At 38.6% G+C, this 19350-nt stretch overlaps 4 long non-coding RNA genes across 4 annotated transcripts; 2 read left to right on the top strand and 2 right to left on the bottom strand.

Moving 5' to 3' along the window:
• Positions 1 to 3620: 3620 nt before the first annotated feature.
• Positions 3621 to 6688, top strand: LOC149725552 (uncharacterized). The gene is made up of 5 exons (XR_016386444.1): positions 3621 to 3705; positions 3780 to 3849; positions 3923 to 5946; positions 6001 to 6133; positions 6586 to 6688. It is a non-coding gene; the product is annotated as an uncharacterized LOC149725552 (long non-coding RNA).
• A 2618-nt stretch (positions 6689 to 9306) lies between these two features.
• LOC149725551 (uncharacterized) lies at positions 9307 to 12359 on the bottom strand. The gene is made up of 2 exons (XR_016386446.1): positions 9898 to 12359; positions 9307 to 9542 (listed from the first exon to the last, which is right to left on the bottom strand). It is a non-coding gene; the product is annotated as an uncharacterized LOC149725551 (long non-coding RNA).
• A 1721-nt stretch (positions 12360 to 14080) lies between these two features.
• On the top strand, positions 14081 to 15018 carry LOC149725550 (uncharacterized). The gene is made up of 3 exons (XR_016386443.1): positions 14081 to 14240; positions 14295 to 14445; positions 14911 to 15018. It is a non-coding gene; the product is annotated as an uncharacterized LOC149725550 (long non-coding RNA).
• A 100-nt stretch (positions 15019 to 15118) lies between these two features.
• LOC149725549 (uncharacterized) lies at positions 15119 to 19306 on the bottom strand. Its single transcript, XR_016386445.1, has 2 exons — positions 18222 to 19306; positions 15119 to 17850 (listed from the first exon to the last, which is right to left on the bottom strand). It is a non-coding gene; the product is annotated as an uncharacterized LOC149725549 (long non-coding RNA).
• Between the last annotated feature and the right edge of the window lie 44 nt (positions 19307 to 19350).

The raw sequence follows: 19350 nt of genomic DNA, 5'->3' as shown, positions 1-19350 counted from the left end.
TCGACCGCATGGAATCAGCATCAAACACGAACTTCACGGGAAGATACGAGCACTCCAACCACTAAAGTCTTTATACATACATTTCACTACACCACTAAACCACAACCAATCAACTCTTTCGTAGCAAACGATACTATTTCACACAACTAAACGCCAACTAACATATACATTCGGTTTTACATATAATTACATTGTGTGGATTATAAAATAATGTCATCTGATTGTTAAATATTTACACTAGACCTAATGTACGTATAGCCAGAAAGTTGATAAATATAATTAATTCAAGTAATGGTAAGAATGTTTACAAATTTGTACAGCAAATATAATCGCGATAAAAACGACCAGCTAGAACAACAGTTAGTTCGTTTTGTTTTAATAACTTCCCGCTAAGGCTGGTTAATTCTCTCTTTCATTCATTCTCCGTTTTCAACAGAGAGCGTGTTTTGATATATTTTTTGTTTCCTGAATATCTTAACGCGGTTTCGACGCTGATATTCAGTTCCTGTATAAATATGACTACGTGATAAAACGTGTGGTCGGTAAGAATCGATCTAAACACGGAGTTTCGTTTCGTACCATATGCCTTGTATTGTAAACTGATACTAAATTAATTTCAATAATAAATTTAGAAAAAAAATATTTTTTTTTAAATACGCAATTTGTGTTTCTAAAACATATAGGCAAATTTGGTTTATGAAATAAGACATTTATTGCATAATGTCTGCCTTTACCCGTCCTTAACCAGTCGTTATTTGCAAACAAAACAAGGTTTTAGAGTTAAAAAAGTTAAATTTATTTATTTTGTTTATACGTACGTATTGGAGTTATATTGTCTATAACAGAGAGGCCCCTACACTAGAAAATGATATCTCAGTAAAAAAGGGTCAAATAAACGTACGTTCTGGCGGAAAGTGTATCATGATATAAACAAGAGCTTAAATGAAGCACAACTTATTCGTGGTTGTTTTTTTTAAAACCCGCTTTATCATATGCAACGTGCGATATACTTTCATTAATTTCGCGTTGGTAAAATGGTCAGTGATTAAATTCTCTTTTATCGTTTCTCGAAACGATAATGGAAAGTGGTAATTTGTAAGAGGGTACGAGGCTTGTGAAAATCATAACGACTGTCATTGCTCCGCTACGCGAGTATAAATAAGTTACATACGTTACAAATGCAGCATATTTTTGAAATGCTTGTTTTTCAGGCTTATTAATCCTTGCATCACCTACTCATATCTTACACAGAAACTCATCGGTGGAACCGAATCTACGAAATTGGGTGGAGCAATTATTAAGAAGACTCAAATATATGTATCGGAAACAATCAAACAACGCTAGTAATAAAAGGCGCTGAGTTTTGCAATATTGACAATGAAACACATTCATTGATTCAAAACGGAAACTTAAGCGATCGTTTTAACGAAAAAAGTTGTTTTGATGATGACAGGCTTGTATGATGTAATGCAACTCTTTCATCTTCATTCGACGGTGGCTGTTATATGACAGAAATGAAAGAGTCGTTAAATCACGGGTGTTCTGTTTTATACTCCTCGTATACGCCTACAGTTTACAACGTAATTTACCTGCGTTGGTAATATTTTATTGTAATTTTAATGTTTGGATAACAATTTATACAAGTCACCACTTTGTTGGGGCAATTACCGAGTCTTATTCACTCATGCACACATGGTGGCAGCACAGAGGCTCGATTCTTAAACAAGAGGCAGACATGATTAATACTGTAGCGCAAATTTAAAAAAGTTATCCAATTCTAAATTTTAGATTTATTGTATGAATAACAATTTATACAACCTGTAATGTACCACTTTGTCAGGATAATTATCTTGTCTAATTTAAGGTCACACATGTTTACATAGTAACAGCATAGATGCTCGACCTCTGGTCAAGAAGCAGCGTTAAATAATGTGCCATGTTAGAAAAACAAAACAAATTGAACATAAAACCATTGACTCACGATATTATCGTAATCTTTGTAATCAAACTTTTTTTTCGGATTTAATTTTATTAAAGCTGTCATTTCAACTTTCGTGTTTTCAAGAGAGAGAATCCATTTAATCGCTTTGTTATTTCTTTATTACGTTTCCTGTCTAGACATGACGTCTGCACTATAGTTAGAGATCATGGTTTCCATTTAATAACTCCCCGGTAAGTTTTTGGTTAATTCTCTCTTTCATTCATTCTCTGTTTTCGACACAGAGCGTTTATTTAGCTGATGTAATAAGCAATCGCAAAAATATTCGAAAAGTTTAGTTCATTGTTGTTGAACTATACTGAAAGATTTTTCAAGCTTTTGTTGCATGTACTGTTCATGACAATAAGTATATTACATTCTGGATAATACAACGCAAGACTTCAGTGTGGTCAACATTTATTCTGCTGTATACCGTAAGACATTATCAAAATATTTCAACAAAACATGGAACATTACCTAAAGTAGCCGCGTTTTTTGTGTTTGGTATTAAGCAAAGTTTAGTCAAATCCTGCAATAGAATTTCGATTGTTTTTTCAGGCGTGTTAATCCTTACAGTACGTAATGCCTTATACAGGAACTCATCGGTGGAACCGAATCTACAAAAACGGCGCAATTATTAAAAAGAAAAGATTATTGGGAAGAGGGATTTTATTGAGAAGAAGGAATATTGTTGAGAAGGAGAGATTATACTCCTGACAGCAGATGCATCGGAAACAATCAAACAACGCTAGCAATAAAATGCGCTTGGTTTTGCAATATTTCATCAGTTGCTGCCACTGTCGTCGTATTTATCCTTTGGCAAGACACTTAACAGCAACTGCTATAAAATTAGTGGTCACTAATGGGCCGTCTAAATTAATTAGGCATACACAAAATGAAATATAAAGAGAGTCACTAAAGTAACCACAAATTTATATAAATGATATCTTATATGTGTGCACGAAGTGTATGGAACTAAACACCTCTGTTATTACGACAGTCGTTGCTACTACGCCATGCTAGTATAAATAAGTTTTATTGGTTCAGTATATTAATAAGAACATTTAATTTTTAGTTCCAGACCTGGAGTTCGAGGGTCTTGAGTCTTATATTAGGTTATGATGAGGTTTCCGCTCAAGCTGCAAAAGTACAATTTTAATAAATTGAACATCAGCAAATATACCTTGTGTTGTGGTAACTTTATTGTAAGCCGGAACGAGTTGTTTAAGAAAATCTTATATATAAACATGCAATACAATTTCCAACACTGTCTAATTAACGCCTAAAAAATCTAAAACAAAATCACCCACAAAATTATAAACGTGGTAACTTGTAAGCGAGCACAATTTGTTTAAAAGGAAAAATCGTGTTATAGGACTGTTGTTACCACACCACGCAAGAGTAAATACACCACATTCGTGTTTTTAAAAGTCGCCACAACAAATCGTAGGCCCCCAGTGATAATAAGGTACCCCGTACCAGAGAACTATGGTTCCAGGTTTGCTGTTCCAAAAAAAATTGCCGGCCGTAATAAAAGTTAAAAAAATAGCTCAATTCCCTCTGTGATACAATCTGTTTCGAGATTATCCACGCGACGTAGTACTTCGTTTATATTGTTTCTGTGTTTAGACCTTATTTCGTTGCCTTCGCGTTAGTTCTTTTTTATTACAACCGTTGGTGGACGGAGGCTACGTTGCTGCTGTGTGCGGCCGGATTGCATTTAATAGGTATGTGTTACTTTATTCGTACTTTGTTAGTATGGTGTTTTATGTTGGCATTAGCAATATTGTGTAATTTGTAGAGACGTCGTTGGACGACTTATCGCTCACCTTTGTTTCGACATATCGCTCTCCTACGTAGAATTATTTCAGGTATATGTCCGCATTTATGTTTGTCTTTGTACTTCGTTCGTTCGTGTATTTACCCGTATTTCTTTCAATTTAGTTACAGCGAGCCTTCCAATCAACTCGATTTAAACAAGAGGGTTCAGGTTTGAACTGACTACCTACAGCGCAGAGCGTTGAGTGGCTCGGGAGCAGGTCGCCGCCGCTACACCGTCTAACCTCTAACCCAGTGATTTAAGGATCCCTGACCGCCAACACGATAGAATAGCTAGCCGAGGGGAAATAGTCTTGGGGGATAGCCGGTTACGGAAAAGAATACAATTGCAAGTTGTGCAGTCAGCTCTTTAACCGACAATCATATTAATCCCTTTACCGACTTAAAAAAAAGTTTAGAAAGTTTATTGACAGTTGTTGGCATTGTGTGCCCAGAGAAACTCAGTGTAATTTTGAATATCAATTTTTTGTGCCAGGACAGTTACACGACGGATAGATAAAATGTCTGCTGACGTAAAACAAGCGCTTCGAGGTTGTGCCGAAAAGTTTAAATACTTTTTAATTGTACTCAACGTGCTTTCGAAAGTTTAGATGATAGTCTTCGGTCTTACAGAGTGGAAAATTACAAACATATTTCCCAATGCCGACTATGATGGAAGTTTGCAGAAACGTTCATTAATTCAAAACGGAAACTTGAGTGATCGTTTCAAATCCGTGACTATTCCTTCTCTCCCGGAAAACTCCAACCCCAAATACTTCTGCTCAGTGACTACTCCCCCACTACCGACTAACCACACTAACGCATGCACACATAATTTCATAGTGAACAATGCAAAATTTAGACTTTGTACCAAACTTTATTGGCTGCGCCGCTTATTGTTTGTGTTTGTGGACGCTCACGCATGCACACATGGTGGCAGCATAGAGGCTTGATTTCTAAACAAGAAGCAGACGCGCTAAATACTGTGGCATGTTATAACAAAAGGTATTTAGTTCTAAATTTTAGATTTAATGTATGAATAACAATTTAAACAACCCGCAATGTTCCACTTTGTCGGAGTAATTACCTTGTCTTATTTAAGGTCACACATGTTTACATGGTAACAGCATAGAGGCTCGACCTCTGGTCAAGAAGCAGCGTTAAATAATGTGCCATGTTTGTAAAACAAAACAAATTATACATAAACTCATAGACTCACGAAAATAACATAAGCTGTGTATTAAACTTAAGAACATTTCATTTTATTAAAGCTGTCAATTCAACTTTCGTGTTTTCAAGAGAGAGAATTCATTTAATTGCTTTGTTATTTCTTTATTACATTTCCTGTCTAGACATGACGTCTGCACTATAGTTAGAGATCATGGTTTTGTTTTAATAACTACCCGTTAAATTTCTGGCTGTTTCTCTCCCTCTTTCTTTCTTTCTATCTTTCTCCGTTTCCGACGCAGAGCATTCATTTTCAACGTTTAGTTGTTTCTTAGTTATCTTAACGCAGTATCGACGTTCACGTCTCGACATGTGAAACGGTTGTTCAAAATGATTCTAAAGACACGAGTATCGTATATCGACGAAAGTGTACGCGAACATTTACATTAAAATGTAAAACTTCTTTTAGCTTGTGTACTAAACAGACTCAAGAACATTCGAAAAGTTTTAATTCATTGTTGCAGAACTTTTTCCTACTTTTATTGAATGTACTGTTCCTGACAATGAATTTATTTCATTCTGGATAAATCAACGCGAATCTTCAATGAGGTCAATATTTTTTCTATTGTATACGGTGGGACATTATCACATATTTCAACAAAACATGGAACTACACATGAAGTAGCCGCGTTATCTGTGTTTAGTGTTAAGCAAAGTTTGATCAAATCCTGCAATAAAATTTCGGTTGTTTTCAGGCGTATTAATCCAAACAGCACGTACTCATGCCTTACACAGGAACTCATCGAATCTACGAACTCGAGAGCGCAATTATTGAAAACAAGAGATTTGTTAAGGAGAAGGTATTTTATTGAAAAGAAGGGATTTTACTCCTGACAGCAAATGCATCGGAAACAATCAAACAACGCTAGCAATAAAAGGCGCTTGGTTTTGCAACATTTCATCAGTTCTTCAAAAGAAATAACGTGAGTAACTCATTTGCTCTTTGTATGGCTAGTAGTAATTATATTTTATTGCAGATGAACAAGTCAGCACTTCTACTTTTGCTTCTCATCGGACTTCTCGTTCTCACTGAATCTACCACTGCTTTTTGGCCTCGTCGTCGTCGTGGTACCCACTATAACCAAGAGGAAATGCCACAAATGAACGAAAGTAAGTTTACAGATACCAAACCAACCAGTTTGTTGTCGTTGTGTTAATTATAATAGCTTCTTAACGTCGGTAACAGTTAATAAAGTTTAACATAAGTTTTAACAACTAATGCCGTGACACAAAGATTACAGCGCGCCTCTAACCTAGAGGTTACAGATTCAAGGCTCATCGCTGCTGGCATTGTGGACGTGTTTGTCCTTGGGCATAACATTTAACAACAATTGTTTCAAACCTAGCGGTCACTAATGTTCCGCCCAAATTATTAGGCATACGCCAAACAAAATATAAAGAGATTTATTAAAGTAATTACCTACAAAGTTATACACATGATATCTAATAGGCGTGCACGATGTGTATAAAACAGGACCCTTTTATTATAACGACGGTCGTTTTTACACCATGCTAGTATAAATAAGTTTTATTGATTGTTAACAAAATTATTGAAATTTAAGTTCCAGACCTGGAGTTCGAGGATCTTGGTTCTAAGATGAGATTATAATAAGGTTTCCGCTTAAGCTGCAAAAGTACAATTTTAATAAATTGAACATCAGCAAATATACCTTGTGTTGTGGTAACTTTATTGTAAAACGGCACGAGTTGTGTAAGATGGAAACTCTGGTTATATGACTGTTGTTGCCTCCCCCCCCTGAGTAATTACGCTACATTAGTGTTTCCGCACAACGAATTGATAGGCCCGCAGTGTTAAGGCGGGCAACTCATAAGATAAGGGTTAGGTTTGCTGTTAAAAAGGTTTTGCCTACTGTCGTATACCCAGTGCCTACTGTAATGGAAGTTTACAAAAGCGTTCATTAAATCAAAGCGGGATTTGAACGATCGTTTCAAAGAACAAAGTTGTTTTAATCAAGAGAGGCTTGTATGATAAAATGTCATAACGCTTTCGTCTTTACTCGACGGTGGTTGGTATACGACAGTAGTAAAACGGTCGTTTTATCACAGGTGTTCTCTATTACAACAAACTTGTTTTGGTAAAAAGAGGCTTGTATGATGACTTAACTCATCACATCATTACATTGATTGTGTTACGTAAAGTGTGTGGTCCAGGACGCTGCTCTAGCGGCCTACCGCTACTAACCAGACTAATGTAGGATTTCTTAATACACAGTTTAATAACATATATAAAGTATTATCATAAAACGGTAAGAACAGTAAGGATAATGCTCAAATACACTAACGTTTTAACCACAGCAACCAAATACACCAACGTTCAACGATACGCACAACCAGAACTGCCGATCTTGTGCAATACTAGGGCGGATGTAGGAAACAGGAGAAAAGGGCGCACTAGCGCCACGACGACCAATTATGCTTAAAGGTGAAATAAACGCGAGATGTATCAACCCAACACAAAAGCCAAACATAAAACGGAAGAAAAACTAGGAAACTATGCAGAAGAACGCCACAGCAAACTACACACCAAAGCAAAAAGCTTTTAACGCTGACGAAACAATACCTTGTACTCCACAACTCATGATAATCTTACTCCTGGAGGAATTTTAAGCAATACAACAACAAAAGTTATAAATATAAAACATCACCCGGGTAGCGTGTTGACTTGCGTTTCATGCGTAACGGACGCGCACCATCTGTGCTTTCGGAACACGTCCCATCAACACCAAGGCTAGCTCCCCTGGCGTCTACATTGTCATTGTCCACTACAGACTGGACATGAGAATGTCCGACGTTTCTGTAGTGTTCATCATTGTGCTCGTCGTCGGGCTCGTCGTCGCGCACATCAGTCGTCGAAGGTTCCGCCGTGTGACTTAATAAATGCCCCCAGTAGGGTAATGGCCGTTGTGGTCGCGTTGATGGTGGTGTCTTGTCGCAACTGTTTTCATTTCTGTTGGCCCAATATGCCAAGGACCAATATGGGCTTAAACCTGTTGTAGTGTACCGTTTGTTGTTTGCCGCCGTTATCTTGTATGACATAGTTGGCTGGGCCATGACGTTTGATAATCTGAAAGGGGCTTTTGAATGGTAGATGAATTTTTTTGCATTTTCCAACCGGCACCGCTGGGTTAGTTAACAGAACTATACGTCACCGAGATTCAATTCGACTCTGTGTTTCTTTTTGTCATATTAAATCCTCATTCGTTCCCGTTGCTGTTCTACTTTCTCGCGAACTACCTCTTCTGCCAGTAATAGTTTCTTCTGCCAATAAACTACTTCTTCTGCCAATAACTCTTCTAAATTTTCTCCGGCTGTGTGGTTTGGTGTCGGATTCATCAAGTCTGCTGGGAGACGGAGTGTTGGACCTGTCAACAGAAAATGAGGTGCGACGCCAGTGCCCTCATGCTTACTTGAATTGTAAGCGGCTACCACGGCTGACAATGCATTGTCCCAGCCCTTCTCGTCCTTTGGAACGTAGTTTCGGATCATGCCAGTTATTGTTTTATTATTACGCTCAACTCCACCATTGCATGCCGGGTGATAAGCCATGCTACGAGTTTTATTGCTTCCCATAAGTTGAACAAATTGCTGAAACAATTTACTCTCAAAATTTGTACCTCGATCCGAGTGTATAGTTTCCGGCACTTTATGTAGAGTGAACCATTGATGCTACAACAGGCTTTCTAGCTCCTTCGCTGTCTGTCGACGCATTGGCCAGGCTCGTACATACTTGGTGAACACATCACAGGTGACAAGTATGTATTGGAACCCTAGTGATGTCACTGGGAGGGGGCCAAGGACGTCAATCTCGATACGCTGCAACGCTCTTGTTTCCTGCGATGGTACTAAAGGTGTGGTTAAATTTAATCGGTCTTTTATTCAGCACACAGGTTTTACACTGCGGACAATAGGTTTGAACATATTCTCGCCACTGTGGCCAATAAAATCGTTCCGAAATCTTCCCCAGACCCAGATGTGTCGTGAAGGGAATACAAGACTTTCGGACGTAAATTCTGCAGCAATATATATTTTTTCTGTGACACACGCGGGTATGGTACTGACATCGCCCCTTATGTATATAACATCGTTTTCGGGTCTTAATTTCTAAAACGGAGTCTAATAACGACAAGATTCTGATGGTAGTTTTTAACTTTACAGTATTCGGGTCTGACTCCACGTTCCAGCCAGCTAAAAATGGGCTTCGCGTTATTCGGTCAAAGGGCAGCCCCATAAAATAAGTAAATTAATTCCATATACTTTACGAATTTCATTTTTGTTGCGTGATATCTTTTCCTCCTTAACGTTGTACGGACAGTTGTCGTCCTCGTCTCGGCGACTCAACGAATCAGCGTTCTTGGGTTTGACTTTCGCGGGCGATGTTCAATCTCGAAGTTGAATTGGGCCAAGTATTCTATCCAACGGCCACATTGCGCGTAGATTTCCCGAGATTTTCACAGCTATCGGAGAGATGCGTGATCTGTTCGTAAAGTGAAATTCCAGCCTAAAAGATAGAATTTAAATAGTTTTGTTGCAAAGATCACTTCGAGTAACTCGTTTTGCGTGGTAGAGTAGTGTCATTCTGCTACATTTTCTTTTCCGTCAATGACTTGTTCAAGCACGCATTCCTGTGCGTGGCCAGAAGCATCTGTGTCTACTATGAAAGAACGAGAAAAGCAAGTGTATTGTAGTTTAAGAGCTACAACCAGCACAACTTTTAGAGCGGAAAATGACTGTTGACATTCGTCTGACCATTCGAACTTGTGACCTTTCTCTGTAAGTTTATGCAATGGTGCGGCAGTTTTTTGCGTAATCCTTGACAAACTCTAATATGAAGTCAAACCAACAAACTAACGTACCTGTTTCATTGATCTGGGTACCGGCCACGAAGCTACAGCTGCAATCTGTCCGGAACACAAGCTATGCCAATCTTAGAGACGATGTGTCCAAGAAATCGAACCTTTTCTTCGAACAAGTAGCACTTCGATAGTTTCAGAGTGAGTTCCGCGTCTTCGATTCGGTTCAGCACTTCATTTAATCGTTAAATTGCGTACATGCACAACGATACCGTCAAGATAGGCCAACACTCCGTTCCTTCGATACCTGTATGACAGTAAATTCAAATAGTCCCACGTGAATCTGCATCCATTGGTATTTGCCAATAGCCAGATTTTAGGTCCAGCGTCAAAAAAAAGTGGATCCGGCCATTTCGTCCAAGCTGTCATCGACGCGTGGTGAAGGGTAACTGTTTTTCTTAGTTACCTCATTAAGCTGGCGGTAGTCAATGCAAAAACGTGGCTCACCCAACTTTTTCCTCGCCAAAACAACTCGAACACTGAGAAGTTGACGGTTTTATTAAGTTCAGACTTCTCATTTCCAAAATTATATCCTCGATCTGCTGTCGCGTGTGGAGGTTCTTCTCAGCGGTTGCCTTGGTCTTGCATCTCCCGTGTCGATGTTCTGTTTTACCCAGTTCGTTCGACCTAAATCTGTGCTGGAAACAGAAAAAGCATTAGTATGGTCATGCAACAGACGTTCTATGGCTTTCCTATGTTGTCCATTAAGTTTGTCACTGAGGTTCACGCCGTCGAACACCAACTTATGTTTAGTTACAGCATTGATTGAGCAGCTGGCGGGAACTAATGCTGCGCCTTGAGGCGTTTCGTTGGTACGCGGTAATACCGTTGACTGTCAATTAACCGAACCGAGAGCAAAACTGCTTGTTTCTCTCGACGAACGCTGAAAATTCTGGTGTAAGTTTATTATTTCCTCCATGTCGACTGGATATAGCACGTACTATTACCTCAGTAAACGCAGGAACTTCGACTTTTTCAATTACACATACTTTATGACACTCCGGAATATATGGTTTGGACAAAAGTGGGACGCCGGATTTTGGCGTAGTCATTAAGTTTGATCTATGACACAAACGACAATGATTTTGTTGCAAAAAGTCCAGTCCCAGAATGAAATCGTACGATATATCTCCCGCAAAGTTCACTTCGGATAACGTTTCCTGTTCTTTTAGTTTGTATCTTATTTTTTGCCGAGTCAGCACGAATATTTCTCTCTGTCGAACGCATCATACTGGAGGATTCTGGTTATTAAAGTGTCCGTTTCTTACAACATTATCAGGAATGGTACTGTTCCTTACCCTTGGTTGTAAGTTTGGGCAAAATCTTCAGATGTGTCCCTACTGGCCGCAACTAAAGCATTCACGACCAGCTGGGGTGGGTCGATGTTTCCCACTCGTGGTGTTCCAAATGAAACTATCATACGCTTCATGTTTTCTATTTCCTTCCTTATCGTCAATTTTCTCTCGTTGGGTTTACTTGTTTTGTCACACTTTCTGTTTTGGCCACATTCACAAAGTAGGACCGTTTTCGAGTATTTGAGATAAGGGTTCTGAATACAAAACTAGCTTCGCTGCATCCCAGAAATCTCGGGAGTACCCTATTTTATTTGGTATTGAATTTGCCAGTTCGTTGTCGGCCAGACCATGTACTAACGCCAAATAGACAATTTCGTTGCGCATGCTGGTTTCCTTCTCTTCCTTCGCGTACGCGCGAGAGCCGAGATGCTTCAGGGCGTAGGCAAACTCGCACTTGCTCTCGTCCCGTTTTTGTTGGCTCTTTCCACGTCCTTTCCATGATTTGTCACGTGGGTAGTACACTTCTCAATTTTTTTGCCACGCAGTTTTTAAGTCAGTTTTATGAATTTCACGGTGTTTTAGCTGGAATATCTTTGGTTATACAGAATCAATTAAAACAAGTAAGGTGTCGTTGGAATTAGAAAAACACACTGTTTCTATTAAAGCGATGTGCATTTGGGTGTGTTTAGGCTGGTTAAATTTGCATCATGTCCATTGTTACGACAACTCCCTTAAAATAAAATATTATTTCGGCAGAACCGCGACCCTTTTACTTTCAATAATATGATATCACTATTATTCAAATTGCTAAGACATGAGCAAGCTATATCTTTGACACAAAGTATTAGTTACAATAGAAGCTAAACGAAGGAAAATAGATAATGAAAGCAGAATATTTATTGAGTCACAGATAAATATTGGGCGGAAAAAATATTTCTTTATGCTGCACCTGGTAAAACCCGTGTGCTTAATTTGCAGCCTCAAGCGCCAAAATACCTCCGACTACCTTCCCCACCATGATTATCCCCCTAGCTACTTCGCCCAGCACGACCATTCCCCCTGGCTATTTCCCGGGTAATTCACCCCGTGACTACTTTCTCCCACACCCGGCCAATCTCTAACCCCAAACTGTTCCCCTAAGGCTATTTCTCCCTGTGACTATTGCTCCTCCCCAGGAAAACCGCAACCCCAAACACTTCTCCTCAGTGACCATTCCCCCACTACCGACTAACCACACTAACGCATGCACACACAATTTCATAGTAAACAATGCAAAATTTAGACTTGCATTTTAACCAAACTTTACTGGCTGAGCTGCTACTATGGTTTGTGTCTGTGGACCATAGATATCATATATATAACTATATGGCGCAACTAGTGTCCAATATTGAAGTCGAATAGAATGCCGCCATTTTGCGTCGCTAAGGACCCACGATTTCACATTGGTTAAATACGTACTATGCGCATATATGATATCTATGCTGCGGACACGCATGCACACATGGTGGCAGCATAGGGGCTCGATTCCTAAACAAGAAGCAGACGCGCCAAATACTGTGGCATGTTATAACAAAAGGTATTTAGTTTTAAATTTTAGATTTAGTGTATGAATAACAATTTAAACAACCCGCAATGTACCACTTTGTTGGGGTAATTACCTTGTCCTATTTCATGACACCCATGTTCACATGGTAGCAGTAAGAGGCTCGATCTACTAACTTCTGGTCAAGAAGAAGCATTAAATATACTGTGCCATATTAGAAAAACAAACAAATTATACAAAAACCGATAAATTATTATAATATCGTATATCGTAAACTTTGAAATCAAACTTATTAAGTTTTCATTTTACTAAAGCTGTCATTTCATCTTTCGTGTTTTCGAGAGAGAGAATCCATTTAATCACTTTGTTATTTCCTTTTACGCTTCCTCTCTAGACATGACTACACTATAGTTAGATCATGGTTCGTGTTTTCGAGAGAGAGAATCCATTTAATCGCTTTGTTATTTCCTTTTACGCTTCCTCTCTAGACATGACGCCTGCACTATAGTTAGAGATCATGGTTTCCATTTAATAACCACCCGTTAACTTTCTGGTTAATTCTTTCTTTCATTCTCTGTTTTCGACACAGAGCGTTCATTTAAACGTTTATTTGTTTGTTAATTATCTTATTGCCGCAGTATCGACGTCCTTAGGAATTTCCTGTCTAGACATGACTACGTGATGAAGCGGTTGTTCAGGAAAAATTTAAAGAGAGGAGTATCGTATATCGACGAAAGTGTACGCGACAATTTACATTTAAATGTGAAACTTTTTTTAGCTGATGTTAAACAATCGCAAGAACATTCGAAAAGTTTAGTTCATTGTTGTTGAACTATATTGAAAGATTTTTCAAGCCTATTTGAATGTACTGTTCATGACAATGAATATATTACATTTTGGGTAATACAACGCAAGACTTCAGTGTGGTCAACATTTATTCTGCTGTATACCGTAAGACATTATCAAAATATTTCAACAAAACATGGAACATTATCTAAAGTAGCCGCGTTACTTGTGTTTGGTATTAAGCAAAGTTTAGTCAAATCCTGCAATAGAATTTCGATTGTTTTTTCAGGCGTATTAATCCATACAGTGCGAACTGAATGCATTACACAAGGAACTCATCGGTAGAAATCTACGAAATCGGGCGGCGCATTTAGTGAAAAGAAGGGATTTATCAAGAGAGAGATTAATTGAGAAGAGATTTAATTGAGAGAAAGAAAATTTATTGAGAAGAAAGGATTTTGTTGAAAACAGGATTTTAATAAGAAAAAGGAATTTTATTGAGAAGAAAGGATTTTGTTGAAAACAGGATTTTAATAAGAAAAATGAATTTTATTGAGAAGAAAGGATTTTGTTGAAAAAGGGATTTTAATAAGAAAAAGGAATTTTATTGAGAAGAAGGGATTTTACTTTTGAAAGCAGATGCATCGGAAACAATCAAACAACGCTAGTTATAAAATGCGCTTGGTTTTGCAATATTTCATCGGTTCTTCAAAAGAAACAACGTGAGTAACTGTATTGTTCTTTGTATGGCTAGTAGTAATTATATTTTATTGCAGATGAACAAGTCAGCACTTCTACTTTTGCTTCTCATCGGACTTCTCGTCCTCACTGAAACTACTACTGCTTGGTGGCTTGGTGGTCGTCGCCGTGTTGGTCGTCGTCGTATAATCGCTTATAATCAAGAAGAAATGCCAGAAATGAATGAAAGTAAGTTTACAGATACCAAACCAACAAATGTATTGTCGTTGTGTTAATTATATTAGCATTTTAACGTCTGTAAAAGTTAACAGTATAATTAGGTTTAATAAAATGTTTTAAAATATGATGCCGTGGCTCAACGACTAGCGCGCCTGCCTGTATGCTAGAGGTTACAGGTTCAAGGCTCAAAGCTGCTGCCATTTTTGTCTTTGGGCAAAACACTTAACAACAATTGTTTCAAACCTAGTGGTCACTAATGGTTTGTCCAAATTATCAAGTATACACAAAACAAAACATAAAGAGAGTCATTAAAGTAATCACCTACAAAGTTAATTACATAGTATCTCATAAGCGGGCACGAAGTGTATGAAACAAAACCCCTTTATTATAACGATGGTCTGTGTTACTACGCCATGCTAGAATAAATAAGTTTTTTTTTTATTCAACATGCTAATAAGAACATTTAATTTTTAGTTCCAGACCATGAGTCCGAGGATTTTGATTCTCAAATTAGATTATAATGAGGTTTCCTTTCAAGCTGCAAAGGTACAATTCTAATTAAATTGAACATCAGCAAATATACCCTGTGTTGTGGTAACTTTATTGTCAGCCGGCACGAGTAGTTTAAAAAGAAAACTTGGGTTATATGACTGTTGTTGCCTCCCCCCCCCACCCCCCCCCGCCCCCACAGTAATTACGATACATTCGTGTTTTTGGAAGTCCTCAAAACGAATCATGGACACACAGTGTTAAGGCGGGTAACCCATTCCAAATAAGGGTTAGATTTACTGTTGCAAAATATTTTGCATTGCCGACTGTAATAGAAGTTTACACAGACGTTTATTAATTCAAAACGGAGCGATCGTTTCAAAGTGTTTTGCTCAAGAGAGGCCTGTATGATGATTTAACTCATTACTCGACTTTGGTTGTTGTACAAAGATAGTACACCAGACACACATGGCGTATTCATACACCTCATGCTTAATGTCAAGTTATAACATGGGTGTCTTCTTATACACCAGACACACATGGTGTTTTCGTACACCTCATGCTTAATCTCAAGTTATAACATGGGTGTCTTCTTATACACCAGACACACATGGTGTATTCATACACCTCATGCTTAATCTCAAGTTATAACATGGGTGTCTTCTTGTACACCGGACACACATGTCGTATTCATACACCTCATGCTCAATGTCGAGTTATAACATAGGTGTCTTCTTATACACCAGACACACATGGTGTTTTCGTACACCTCATGCTTAAACTCAAGTTATAACATGGGTGTCTTCTTATACACCAGACACACATGGTGTATTCATACACCTCATGCTTAATCTCAAGTTATAACATGGGTGTCTTCTTGTACACCGGACACACATGTCGTATTCATACACCTCATGCTTAATCTCGAGTTATAACATGGGTGTCTTCCTATACACCGGACACACATGTCGTATTCATACACCTCATGCTCACTGTCGAGTTATTACATGGGTGTCTTCTTGTACACCGGACACACATGTCGTATTCATACACCTCATGCTTACTGTCCAGTTATAACGTGGGTGTCTTCTTATAAACCAGACACACATGGTGGATTCATACACCTCATGCTTAATGTCAAGTTATAACATGCGTGTCTTCTTATACACCAGACACACATGGTGTATTCATACACCTCATGCTTAATCTCGAGTTATAACATGGGTGTCTTCTTATACACCGGACACACATGTCGTATTCATACACCTCATGCTCACTGTCGAGTTATTACATGGGTGTCTTCTTGTACACCGGACACACATGTCGTATTCATACACCTCATGCTTACTGTCCAGTTATAACGTGGGTGTCTTCTTATAAACCAGACACACATGGTGTATTCATACACCTCATGCTTACTGTCGAGTTATAACGTGGGTGTCTTCTTATACACCAGACACACATGGTGTACTCATACGCTTCACATGCTCACTGTCGAGTTATAACATAGGTGTCTTCTTATACACCAGACACACATAGTGTATTCATACACCTCATGCTTAATCTCAAGTTATAACATGGGTGTCTTCTTATACACCAGACACACATGGTGTATTCATACACCTCATGCTCAATGTCGAGTTATAACATAGGTGTCTTCTTATGCACCAGACACACATGGTGTATTCATACACCTCATGCTTAATCTCAAGTTATAACATGGGTGTCTTCTTATACACCAGACACACATGACGTATTTATACACCTCATGTCTAATGTCAAGTTATAACATGGGTGTCTTCTTATACACCAGACACACGTGGCGTATTCATACACCCCATGCTCAATGTCGAGTTATAACATAGATGTCTTCTTATACACCAGACACACGTGGCGTATTCATACACCCCATGCTCAATGTCAAGTTATAACATGGGTGTCTTCTTATACACCAGACACACGCGGCGTATTCATACACCCCATGCTCAATGTCGAGTTATAACATAGATGTCTTCTTATACACCATACACACATGGTGTATTCATACACCTCATGCTCACTGTCGAGTTATAACATAGGTGTCTTCTTATACACCAGACACACATGGTGTAGGCTCGTACATACTTGGTGAACACATCACAGGTGACAAGTATGTATTGGAACCCTAGTGATGTCACTGGGAGGGGGCCAAGGACGTCAATCTCGATACGCTGCAACGCTCTTGTTTCCTGCGATGGTACTAAAGGTGCGGTTAAATTTAATCGGTCTTTTATTCAGCACACGGGTTCTACACTGCGGACAATAGGTTTGAACATACTCTCCCCACTGTGGCCAATAAAATCGTTCCGAAATCTTCCCCAGAGTCTTTGTCATTCCCTGATGTGCCCCACCATGTGCTATACATCATGAAGGGAATACAAGACTTTCAGACGTAAATTCTGCAGCAATATATTTTTTTCTGTGACACACTCGGGTATGGTACTGACATCGCCCCTTATGTATATAACATCGTTTTAGGGTCTTAATTTCTAAAACGGAGTCTAATAACGACAAGATTCTGATTGTAGTTTTTAACTTTACAGTATTCGGGTCTGACTCCACGTTCCAGCCAGCTAAAAATGGGCTTCGCGTTATTCGGTCAAAGGGCAGTCCCATAAAATAAGTAAATTAATTCCATATACTTTACGAATTTCATTTTTGTTGCGTGATATCTTTTCCTCCTTAACGTTGTACGGACAGTTGTCGTCCTCGTCTCGGCGACTCAACGAATCAGCGTTCTTGGGTTTGACTTTTGCGGGCGATGTTCAATCTCGAAGTTGAATTGGGCCAAGTATTCTACCCAACGGCCACATTGCGCGTAGATTTCCCGAGATTTCCACAGCTATCGGAGAGATGCGTGATCTGTTCGTAAAGTGAACTTCCAGCCTAAAAGATAGAATTTAAATAGTTTTGTTGCAAAGATCTGCGAGTAACTCGTTTTGCGTGGTAGAGTAGTGTCATTCTGCTACATTTTCTTTTCCGTCAATGACTTGTTCAAGCACGCATTCCTGTGCGTGGCCAGAAGCATCTGTGTCTACTATGAAAGCACGAGAAAAGCAAGTGTATTGTAGTATATGAGCTACAACCAGGACATCTTTTAGAGCGGAAAATGACTGTTGACATTCGTCTGACCAATCGAACTTGTGACCTTTCTCTGTAAGTTTATGCAATGGTGCGGCAATTTTTTGCGTAATCCTTGACAAACTCTAATATGAAGTCAAACCAACAAACTAACGTACCTGTTCAAACTAACGTACCTGTTTCATTGATCTGAGTACCGGCCACGAAGCTACAGCTGCAATCTGTCCGGAACACAAGCTATGTACACATAATTTCATAGTGAACAATGGACCATAGATATTATATATATAACGCAACTAGTGTCCAATATTGAAGTCGATTAGAATGCCGCCATTTTGCGTCGCTAAGGACATACGATTTCACATTGGTTAAATACGTACTATGCGCATATATGATATCTATGCTGCGGACACGCATGCACACATGGTGGCAGCATAGGGGCTCGATTCCTAAACAAGAAGCAGACGCGCCAAATACTGTGGCATGTTATAACAAGAGGTATTTACTTCTAAATTTTAGGTTTAATGTAAGAATGACAATTTAAACAACCCGCACTGTTCCACTTTGTTGGGGTAATTACCTTGTCCTATTTCATGACACCCATGTTCACATGGTAGCAGTAAGAGGCTCGATCTACTAACTTCTGGTCAAGAGGAAGCATTAAATATACTGTGCCATATTAGAAAAACAAACAAATTATACATAAACCGATAACTTATTATAATATCGTATATCGTAAACTTTGAAATCAAACTTATTAAGTTTTCATTTTACTAAAGCTGTCATTTCATCTTTCGTGTTTTCGAGAGAGAGAATCCATTTAATCACTTTGTTATTTCCTTTTACGCTTCCTCTCTAGACATGATTGCACTATAGTTAGATCATGGTTCGTGTTTTCGTGAGAGAGAATCCATTTAATCGCTTTGTTATTTCCTTTTACGCTTCCTCTCTAGACATGACGCCTGCACTATAGTTAGAGATCATGGTTTCCATTTAATAACCATCCGTTAACTTTCTGGTTAATTCTTTCTTTCATTCTCTGTTTTCGACACAGAGCGTTCATTTAAACGTTTATTTGTTTGTTAATTATCTTATTGCCGCAGTATCGAGGTCCTTAGGAATTTCTTGTCTAGACATGGCTACGTGATGAAACGGTTGTTCAGGATAAATTGAAAGACAGGAGTATCGTATATCGACGAAAGTGTACGCGACAATTTACATTTAAATGTGAAACTTTTTTTAGCTGATGTTAAACAATCGCAAGAACACTCGAAAAGTTTAGTTCATTGTTGTTGAACTATATTA

The sequence above is a fragment of the Ciona robusta genome, chromosome 13, assembly GCF_009617815.1.
Source record: "Ciona robusta chromosome 13, ASM961781v2".
Lineage (NCBI taxonomy): Eukaryota > Metazoa > Chordata > Ascidiacea > Phlebobranchia > Cionidae > Ciona > Ciona robusta.
This window is presented reverse-complemented; position numbering and strand designations above follow the sequence as displayed.